General features: G+C 41.1%; 1 protein-coding gene across 2 annotated transcripts in view; it reads left to right on the top strand.

Moving 5' to 3' along the window:
- Window positions 1–381: 381 nt before the first annotated feature.
- LOC114667560 (synaptic vesicle glycoprotein 2B-like) overlaps window positions 382–11081 on the top strand; it is a 178242-nt gene continuing 167542 nt past the window's right edge. The window contains exon 1 of one of the 2 annotated variants that reach the window (XM_051920841.1): window positions 382–644. The gene's annotated coding sequence lies outside the window, so the exon portion shown is untranslated. The remainder of the gene's footprint in view (window positions 645–11081) is intronic. The other variant, XM_028822904.2, reaches the window with a different exon arrangement.

Raw genomic sequence — 11081 nt, 5'->3', positions numbered from 1 at the left:
GTTGTATCAATGCCTGCTGCTGCAGCCCACGGCGCGATGGAAGGAAGGAAGGAAGCACAAAAAAGGGCGCGTAAACGACTGCGGCTGACGTTCACCTGCGGCGTTCTCAAGCCGCAGGGCTTTAAGTCCCAGGGGGCAGGCGGGCGCATGCACGCAAACACCGCAGCTTTCTTGCTTTAAGGTGAGTTGCTGGCTCCGCTATTATGTTCGGCTTCATCTATTTCCTATTTAGCTTAAAAGTCAACACATCTGTCACGAGTCGTCACCCTGCCCCCCACCCATCTGCTCTGCCCGTCCTCTCTCTCTCTCTCTTTTTCTTTCTCCCCCTCATTCACTCCCTCACACACACACACTCCCCGCCCGCCCCGAGAGAGCGCTTGTTGCTTGCACGCTCTGCACGGGTGGACTCTACCATTTGCACGGGCGCAGAGGCTCGGAGCGCTTCTCCTGGGATGAGCTTGGAGGATCTAAAGGTTGGATTCTAATCCTTCGTTTTACAGCTTGCCCTGTCTGCGTTTGCAGTTTGAATGGCTTTATTTTGTTAGCCTTTTACAAGCTATTTTTCTTTTATGATTTGTTTTTCTTTCTTGTTTTGTAAAGAAAGGAAACATATATTTTTTTTTACCTGGGGAATGACAGTCCAGGTAAGAGACAACTTATTCTCTTGTTTGAGTATAGTTTCATTTAAGTATGCCAGTCATTAGTTACATTTTTTTAAACTCTTGATCTTTTTAAACTTCATGCAATCCATCTTGTTATTAAGATGTGTAAGGATGTGTTAGTGTTTTTCAAATTCTAGAGCGTACACTAGGCTGTTATTTGACATCTCAGCTTGTGTTTGTATCGTATAACTGGTGTGGATGATCCAAGAAAAGCCGTTTAGTGCTGTAAAATAAAGTAACACAATGCAGTATTATTACTTGATACGAATGAATGAACAAGGTGAAAATACACACGCAGTTAACTCCGATTAACTTTCAAGATGTAGCGGCACTAAAATAATATCCCAGAATGAACGCAAATGAATCACGTTGGATAGACAGGAAAAGCATTTCGTTTTAATAAGTGGTCTTATGATTCTGATTGAAGAGACAACCATTTCGGTGTATTGTAAACCTTCCTAAGAATCATCTTGATATTATCAATACAAGTCAAGACTCGACTGCCCATAAGACACCAGTCCATCACAGGTCACATTTATAGTCGCCAATTAAACTTAAAGGCACACCTTTGGGATTAATAGAGAAACAAGAATCCTTGGAGAAAACTTGTGGGTGTGTGGGGGGGAGTGTGTAATCTCTTGCTGAACGCTGACTGTAATGGGATTTGAACCCAGATCCCTAGAATGTAGCAGGTGCAGCTGTGTTTGTATTTGTACATATAAATGATATTTATCGGGCATGAGAAAAATCAGATCAGAGCTACAAAGGATAAAGCTGTTTCTGTTGTTACTTGTTTCTATATATGGACCTTTTGCTTTGCACTAGAAATAAAGGTAATGGAAACCACAAGCAGCAAAAGTGTTTTTTGTGGAAGAATCAAATGCCTGAATCTATAAATAATGCAGTGTCTGCTCGCTCAAAGCTTTAATGCATTTTAGTGGAAGTGCAGCTTTAATCCGGTGTATTTAACTACACTCAAAATCCATACTGGTCAATCTTCAAGAACCTATTTTTTATTTTAACTTTCCCATGGAAATTGTTGAATTGAACTCAAAAAAGAATTACCCACTGCTCTGGTGTGTTTGCCATGTAGTCAGCTGTCATGATGTTGCAGATTTGAGATGAATTCCGCCCACTGCCAGAAGAGCAAATGTGCTCACTAATGCAGCTACAATGCTGGGGGTCCCTCTTTTGCTATTTCATTAGATACTATAGCAGTTCTAGAATTTTGGAAAAGATCTTGTCAATATTGGTGAAAATGCCTCTGGGAGCTTCACTGTAAATTGTCAGTGTAAAACAAAATATAAAAATAGAAATGGAGAAAATGTATTGTTATAGAAATATTACAGCTTCAGTCCATCCAGTGTTTACTGGATTTCTTGCAAATTTTTAAAATATTTCTTTTGTCATGAGTTGGCGCTCAAGTAACCTACAAAAAAATATGCGTCTTTTTTGAAAACTTCCTTTTCCTTTACCTTGGTCTTGTACTGTCATATTTATTGTGATCATCAAGTAGCAAATAAAGCCCTTCAAATGAGGCTTTATCAACAATTAATTTCCTCAGTTGATTTGATGGGGTGCAACATAATTTCTCTATGGATAATATAAAAATATATAAGCAGCTTATAAAAATCATAATTGTACAATGTAAGGCCAAAACCATGGACAATTTTACTGTAAATGCTTACTACAAGCTTTTTACAAATATTTTTTTTAATTGTGACTTAAATTTTAACATATCTGACTGTTAATTCTCTGACTAAATGAAAAGGATTACATGTTGATTAACATAAATCAATACCTTAGCAAATTTGAATTTTTTATGTGGCATTTTCTTACACTGTGGTGGGGTGACATGGACTTCATTCATTTCTGTTTTGTATATAGCAGTGTGTATTGCTTAAAGTTCTCTGCTTTGAATTCAATTAAATAAATCATAGCCTTTGAAGTATATGAAACATGATCTGCAGCATCTAGATTTGAAATTCACCTCAATAAATGTCTCTTTCTGTGTAATAAGAACCACTCAGAGTTTTATTGCTGAGCAGAAGCGTGGCAAATGATTTAATGTCGTATTCCTATTGAGAAAGTAAGGCTGAGCTTGTTTAATAATCTTGTCAAACTGGTACCAACCTCATTTAACCATCCTTAATGAAAATAGAAGAAAAGCATGTTAAACTTCATTGATCTGGAAAATCATTATAAAATTTACACTATGAGGCACAAAGATAAATATTTTAAGCCTTTGCTTTTATTTATTCTACAGTATGTTATCAGCCATACAGTGGAAGCTATTTTTTAATTCTGCATTTCCAGGTCAGACAGCTAGAAACAGTTTAACAGATGCATTTTACTCCAAAACAATACAGTAGACAGAAGGCATACACCCCTCTCTTAAGATGTAGCATTTTCTTGTGTTAACAGTCTGTAAATTGCATCGATTTAAATGGCCTTCTTTTGCACTGATCCAAAGTACACAGCAAACCATATGAATGCAGTGAAACCATTAAACAAATCAATGTACACTCATATACATATACATATACTCATATACACTTTCTATTTCAGTACTTGATGGAAGCACCTTTGTCAGGAACTACTGCTACTAGTCTTTTGGGGTAGCTTTGTACAAGGCTGACATACTTGGATTTTGGGTTTGTCCCCTTCTCCTTTTTGCACAACTGTTTGAGCTGGGAAAGGCAACCTGGTTTTTGCTGATGAACAGCAATCTTCAAGTCATTTCAAATATTTCCGGTTGGATTTAGGTTGCGACTTTGACATAGCCACTCTAGAACATACACCTTTTTTTTTTTTACAAGTCACTCTGTGGTAGCTCTAGTCTTTGGTCCTGGGTTCATGGTCCTGTTGAAACATGAATTTCTGACCAGCTTTTTGCAGATGTCACCAAGTTCTTCTACAGAATCTCCCTGTACATGGCTCCATCCATCTTTCCTTCAATCCTGACAAGTTCCAAAGTCCTTGCAGAGAAACCACATCCCCCCCCCCCCCCCCCCCCAACCCCCAACATTATGCTGCCACCACTATGCTTCTCAGCTGAGATGATGGTTCTTTGGTGATGGACTGAATTAGAGGATTCTAAAGACATATGATTTGTGATTTATGCCAAATTGTTCTATTCTTTTTGTCCCTTCTGATGACAAAACCTTCTGAAATTTTGTTGCAGGAACCTTCCCAAGTTTTTTGACATACTTCATTCGAGACTCCAGATTGACCTTTCTCCTTGCCAACCTTCCATATAGTCCTGATGTGTGCAATATTTTTGATATTGTTGTACAATGCACATCTTGCTTTCTGACATCAATTGATCTTTATGTTTTTCATGGTTCCCACTGGATTCCTGGTGGCCTGTCTGATCAAATGTCTTCTCTCCTGATCACTTACCTTTGATGGACACCCCGGTTTTGGCAGACTGTGGGTGGTGCCATGCACTTTCCACTTCTTACTGATCAACAGTGCTTTGAGGTATCCTCAAAGTCTTGAAAATCTTTTCATATCATTCTTTTAATGTGTACCTTTCCACAACTTTGTAACAGAGCTATTTTGGAAAGTCTTTAGAATCTATGCTACTTTCGTTGTGTATAACTGCACTTACAATATGAAGGACAATATTAAATGGCTGTTTTTATTTAAGTTATCATGGTAATTGCAGTGATTTCAAACAGGAGTTGGACAGTTAAGTTTCTATGTGATCTTGAAGAAAACTGGTAATTTCTGGAATAGTTTAAACAATGGTAAAATAGATGCAGTATATTTATCAAACATAAATGTTGCAGTTTGTTGTGTTTAATGCAAGACACTTTTTAACACAATTTTTTATATTTTGAAACTAAGTATTGTGTAGGTTTTTAGGTTAACAACATATGAAAACTATTAGAGGAGGTGTATTCTTTTTGTATTTACTATAGGCAGATCACCTTCACTGCAGATTTAATGCAAAAAAGAGAGTAAAAACAAACAGGCAACACTGCAGTTTCCCTGGCAAATTTAGGTAATAGGTGTATTTTCTTTGTCTGGTCTCAGTGAAACATCAGCTTATTTACAGTATATATGTATGTATATATATTCTTTAGAAGACATTATCATTCTTGTGGTTGCTATATGACACAAGTCATAGTCTGTTCTTAAAGCCAAGAGATCACCAGGCAGAACTAACCTGACAACAGTTCAGGTTCTCAACATTCAACCTAATTTGCCCTTGTTCTTATTATTCTCTCTTTTTTGGGTCAGGGAAAGTGCAGTCACCATTATTAATATGAAGCATTTCAGATTCAAAGGGAAAATCTAAAACAGTGCTCTCCAACGTCTTTTAGCTATTCTTCTTCTTTGTCATTCGGTTGCTCCCGTTAGGGGTCATGGATCATTTGTTTCCATATTTCCCTTCCTCTGCATCTTGCTCTGTCACACCCACCATCTGCATGTTCTCTCTCACCACATCTATAAACCTCCTCTTAGGCCTTACACTTTTCCTCTTGCCTGCCAGCTCTATCCTTAGCATCCTTCTTCCAATATACCCAGCATCTATTCTTTGAACATGTCCAAACTAATGCAATCTCACCTCTGTGGCGTTATCTCCAAACCATACCACTATAGTCGATCCTCTAATGTACTCATTTCTAAACCTGTCCATCCTTGTCACACCCAATGCAAATCTTAACATCTTTAATTCTGCCACCTCCAGCTCCTGTCTTTTTGTTAGTGCCGCCATCTCCAAACCATACAACATAGCTGGTCTCACTATTGTCTTGTAGACCTTCCCTTTCACTCTTGCTGGTACTGTATGTCACAAATCACTGCTGACACTCTTATCCCCCACTCCACCCTGCCTGCACTCTGTTCTTCACCTCTCTTCCACACTCCCCGTCACTCAGTACTGTTGATCTCAAGTATTTAAACTCATCCACCTTAGGCAACTCTACTCCCTGCATCCTCACCATTCCTCTGACCTCCCTCTCATTTACACACAAGTATTCTGTCTAATCTCGTCTGTCAACCTGTCCATCACCACTGCAAATAAGAAAGGGCTCAGAGCTGAACTTTGATGTAATCCCACTTCCACCTTGAACGCACATATCACTGCTACTGCAGACCTCACCACTGTAACACTTCTCTCGTACACATCCTGTACAACTCTTACATACTTCACTGCCACTCCCGACTTCCTCATACAAATACCACAACTCCTCGCTAGGCATCCTTTTATATGCTTTCTCCAAGTCCACAAAGACACAATGCAACTCCTTCTGTCCTTCTCTATACTTATCCATCAACATCCTCAGAGCAAACACTGCATCTGTAGTGCTTTTTTCTGGCATGAAATCATAGAGCTGCTCACTAATCATCACCTCCCTTCTTAAACTAGCTTCCACTATTCTTTCCCATAACTTCATGCTGTGGCTCATCAATTTTATCCCTGTGTAGTTAGTACAGCACCACACATAACCCTTATTCTTAAACATTGGTACCAGTACACTTCTTCTACACTCCTCAGGTATTCTCTCACTTTCCAAGATTGCATGAAACAGTCTGGCTAAAAACTCATCTGCCATTTCTCCTAAACACCCCCATGCTTCTACAGGTATGTGATCTGGATCAACAGCCTTCCCATTCTTCACTCTCTTCATAGCTGTCCTTACTTCATCCTTACTAATCCATTGCAGTTCCTGGTTCACTATCTCTACATCATCCAACCATTTCTCCCTTTCTCATTCATCAACCTCTCAAAGTACTATTCAATAAATCTATTCAACACACACTCCTTGCATATGAGTATGTTCCATCATTATCCTTTATCACCCTAACATTCTGCTCATCTTTCCCAGCTTCGTACTCTGCTAGCCAATCGGTACAGGTCCTTTTCTTTATCCTTAGTGTCCAGCCTCTCATGCAACTCATCATATGCCTTTATCTTTATCCTTTGCCACCCTTCTGTTCACCTTACTTATCACCATCCTATGTTGCCTAACTATGCTCTCCCCTGCTACCACTTTGCAGTCTCCGATCTACTTCAAAATTGACTCTCCTGCATAGGATGTATACAGTATGTCACCCTGTGTTCCTCCTCCTTCTTCTTAATACATATTTACCACAGCCATGTCCATCCTTTTCGCAAAATCCACTGTCATCTAAACTTCTGCATTTTTCACCCTGGCACCATGTCTACCCATCCCCTCCTCATCCCTTCTGTTCCCTTCACATGTCCATTTAAATCTGCTCCAGTCACCACTGTCTCATTCCCTTGGGTACACTCTCCACCACTTCATTGAACTCACCCCAAAAATCTTCTTTCTCATCCACCGCACATCCAGCTTGCAGTGCGTATTGTGAGGGGTTCAGCCTGGACAGAACCACACGGACACCAACTCTTCATAATAAAACACGCTTAAATATTTCCACAAATAAAGTCCCACACAGCACAGCAATTCCCGCACCAAGCACCCTTACTAGTCACTAGTCTGTGGGCCACCTTTCCTCTCCTCACGGGAGCTTTGTCCTGCTCCCACTCCCGACTCTAGCTCCCTGATTTGAGTGAGATGGCCCCTTTTATTCCCACCTGGATGTGCTCCAGGTGCCTGATGACACTTTTCCAGCAGCACTTCCTGGTGTGGTGGAAGTGCTGCCCTTGCACCCGGAAGCACTCCGGACATCCCTGGAAGGTCCTTCCTTCACCCTCCCAGGTGTGGCAGAAGTGTCAATCTCCCGGGCTCTCCTCGGGGCACCCCCTGGCGGTGGCCACAGGCTCCAGTGGGCTTGAGACTCCTTACTCCTTCCCCGTGGTCCCCTCCTTATCCAGGGCGGTTGCCCCCCTCGTGGCCTGGGGGACGTATAAGACACCTCCTGGTCCTTCCAGGCATCCCGGCTGGGTCTGAACCCCAGCCTTCTGTGACAGTATGCACTATCAGCATTAATCATTACACCTTCAGTTTCCAGCTTCATAATCATCACTTTGTCCGACACTCTTTTCACCTCCAAAACACTCTTGACATACTGTTCCTTCAGGATAACTCCTACCATATTTCTTTTCCCATCCACACCAGTGGTAGAATAATTTGAACCCACCTCCAATACATCTGGCCTTACTCTCCTTCTGTCTAATCTCTTGCACGCACAATATACAGTATAAACCTTCCTTCTCTCTATCATATCTGTTAACGTCTCCCTTTACCAGTCATAGTGCCAACATTCAAACTTGCTATCCTCACTGCCACTCTCCTACCCTTCCACCTCTGCTCCTGCCTCTGGACACAACTTCCCCATCTTCTCCTTCGGCCAACAGTAGCCCAACTTCCCCCAGCACCCTGTTGCCTAATGGTATTGGTGGCAGTTGTTGTTAACCCGGGCCTCGACCGATTTGTTTGGAAATCTGTATTGTTGTCCGCATATTGATCTGGCAAAATTTTACACTGGATGCCCTTTCTGACTTAACCCTCCCCCATTTATGTGAACATGGGACCAGCATGAAGAAACAGACTGGCTTGTGCATCCCCCCTTGTCAGGGTTGTCTTTCAGCTTCAGTTTGATTAGTCTTTCAGTTATGGACTTACTGCATTCTGCTTGAAGTGTTTAAATTTAATGACCAATCAAATTTACTTCTATGTTTTTGGGACAATGGAGGAAACTGGGGCAGCTCATCAGAGATTTACACAATGGGGTGGTGCAGCACCTGCTTTTTTTCCTTCTCAATGACCCAATTGCCCTTTTCTCCTGTAAAGACCTAATTGATCATGTCCAAGTATGCATGTGTGTTTATGGAAATAAAGTATCCATCCATCCATTGTCCAACCCGCTGAATCCAAACACAGGGTCACGGGGGTCTGCTGGAGCCAATCCCAGCCAACACAGGGCACAAGGCAGGGAACCAATCCTGGGCAGGGTGCCAACCCACCACAGGACACACACAAACACACCCACACACCAAGCACACACTAGGGCCAATTTAGAAATGCCAATCCACCTAACCTGCATGTCTTTGGACTGTGGGAGGAAACCGGAGCACCCGGAGGAAACCCACGCAGACACGGGGAGAACATGCAAACTCCACGCAGGGAGGACCCGGGAAGCGAACCCAGGTCCCCAGATCTCCCAACTGCGAGGCAGCAGCGCTACCCACTGCGCCACCGTGCCGCCGGAAATAAAGTATGGTCCATGATAATTACTTGCTATTAAAAAAGTATAATAAATATTTATGTGCTGGCCGTATTGGTTTGCATTTCGTTAATGAGTGGAGGGGACTGTAAACAGAGGTGTACACATTGACTTTGCTTAGAAGTCTTGCTTTTGTAATTGGCTTGTTCTGGTTATTGACACAGTTGTTCATAGTGATCAGCCTTTTCTGCCTATTAACTCAAGCATGCTGCAACTAAACAAAGCACTGCAGTAGTGCAGGTGTCTATCAGAGTATGTCTGCACATGTCTGCTTGCTCTGACAGAAAAGAAAGGGTCTGATTTGGGGTATTCCTTTACGATTTGGCAGTACCATTTGATTAGCGTCTCAGAGTTTCAGGTTTGGGCTTCAGTGTCATGTCTGTACCATTTGCCCACATGTACAGTGATTTCCCTAAGAACACATATTTAATGGAGTAGACAAGCCAGTCTTGGATTTGATTCCAAAGCGGACATGCATATTTTCTTTTGTATATTATGGTTCAGGCACCTGAGATGGTGTCTTCAGGAAAGAAACAAAAGGGTGAATTTAGGGAGCCAGCTGATAAGACATTTTGACACTTCATAATTCGGCACAAATGATTTTTGTTATGGAGAAATCTTGATATGCATAGTACATATAAAACCATTTTACATTGTACTTCGAGATTTTGCTAAAAAGTCTGGTGTGCAAAAAAATATGTTGATATATGATGGAAACTTTTACTGCTAAGATGTTATTGCTATTATTTACTGTTTCATAATGTTAACATGTGTTATAGTACAAAAATAAAGCTTATGTGGAGTGTATGGGTATAGTGTATTTTCTGGTGGTGGCTCTGAGGCTAAGGATCTGCGCTGGTATCCCGAAGGTTGCCGGTTTGAATCCCTGTCACTGCCAAAAGAGATGCTACTCTGCTGGGCCCTTGAGCAAGTCCCTTAACCTTCAATTGCTCCAGGGGTGCTGTATAATGGCTGACCCTCCGCTCTGACCCCAAGGGGTATGCGAAAAAACCAAGTAATTTCCTTCGGGATTAATAAAGTATAATAAAATTAAAAAAAAGAAAAAAAAGAACTAAAATATGGACACTAATTTGTGTCCAGGATTGAAATGCAACAAGCCCTTTCCTGCCAAGTGTTCCTTCTTCCATTTTCAGGCACTGCCCTCCAAAAGGTCTATCTGTTCACACCACTGTAGCTGGAGCAAATCCATGTAAAGTTTTGGAAAATGTGCAAATGCAAACTAGACAGTGGAAAGCTTGGGTATTATACCCGAATCCCTTGAGTTACGACAGCAATACAGTCCCAACTTGTCTTTATTAAAAACACAAATAAATGAAGAAATGCAGAACAGTTATGAAAGATCGAGGTTAAGTACATATCTTTTACAATTTGAGAAATATACATATAGTGCAACGGTGAATCACTCAGTCACTCACAAATTCAGACACTACTCGACAGAAACTGAAATTTGGCAGGATGATACATCTAGGGAAGTAGATGTCCACTAAGAAAGTACATTTCAATATATTAGTATTTAAAGGTAAATAAAAACCCACAACAGAAAAACTAAATACCCTAAAATCTCAAAAATGCCCTGACTGATTTGGATGAAAATTAGCCAACTTTTTTTTAAATTTGTTGATATTTGTTGTTAATAGTGCTTTAGCAAGTGAGGTATTCTATTGCACCACCTTCCCCATTTTGCCACTGTACTGACAGTGATTTCACGGATAAATGAGGCATGCCAGTTTATGCAAATAAAGGGCGCAGGCAGCAGCGAAGTGAAAAGGAGCAAAATTTGGCAAAGCTTAAACAAGATGTGTTTAACAAATGCTTTCAAGGCATTGTGGATGTGAGCAATTTTGTGCAATTGGTCCAATAAGTATTTAATATATATAACGCCTCACCCCTTCATCTTATTTGCAGCAACTCCCATTAGCAAGAGTTTGCTCCAGGTGTTTTCATCACTGCTCACAAAGTTTAAATAAGAGAATCAATAAAAGTGGCGTGTCATCAAAGATAGCAACTGCTGCGTCCACTATGGGGTAACAATTTCATTTTCTCGCTGGATTATAGTGTTCACTAGGGGGCTCCGCCCCCTGCTCGCTTCGCTCGCCAACCCCTGGTGTTGGGAATGACAAAGAGCGTGATGTATGAATGAGATATAGAATAGTGTGACGGTGTAGATGATGCAAATAGAAAGCAAACAATAAAGTGTGTGGCACAGTGTAAAGGTTTATTTGAAAATTTCTTTGT

This window comes from Erpetoichthys calabaricus, chromosome 17, assembly GCF_900747795.2.
Source record: "Erpetoichthys calabaricus chromosome 17, fErpCal1.3, whole genome shotgun sequence".
NCBI lineage: Eukaryota > Metazoa > Chordata > Cladistia > Polypteriformes > Polypteridae > Erpetoichthys > Erpetoichthys calabaricus.
Note: the sequence above shows the minus strand (reverse complement) of the source record. Positions and strands in the feature narration are given on the sequence as shown.